Raw genomic sequence first — 513 nt, 5'->3', positions numbered from 1 at the left:
AGTTTGACACAGGTTCATGAAAATTAGCACACATGTGTATCACCCCAAGACGCACAAAAAAGTCTCTTGGACCCCGCCTCCAAACCCAACAGGAAGTCCGCCATTTTGACTTTTGTGGCAATTGTTTGCCTATTTTTGACCCTGCTTCAAAACTTTTCACGCCTCACATACTTCATGCAATTGAGCTGAAATTCACTGTGTCTACTCAGGACACCATAGGGAATAGATGCATTCCAAAACTCTTTCAAAAGTATTACCGTGTGGCGGGGGAGTGGCCTCAAAGTTGACCGTTCGCCATTACAAAGGAACTCGCTCTATTCTATGTAGTACTACCCATATACTTCATGCAATGTGGACAAAATCTTACACTACTGCTATGGACCCGAGTCTGAACAAATATATATGCTAATGGGATGATACGGTCATAGCGCCACCTACTGGTAGCAGGAAAGTTTGGTTGTAAACATGTGTTTGTTGTATATCCGTGGAAATGAGAGGAGGAGAGCATAGGAC

This window comes from Parambassis ranga, chromosome 15 (genome assembly GCF_900634625.1).
Source record: "Parambassis ranga chromosome 15, fParRan2.1, whole genome shotgun sequence".
NCBI classification, from domain to species: Eukaryota; Metazoa; Chordata; class Actinopteri; family Ambassidae; genus Parambassis; species Parambassis ranga.
This window is presented reverse-complemented; position numbering follows the sequence as displayed.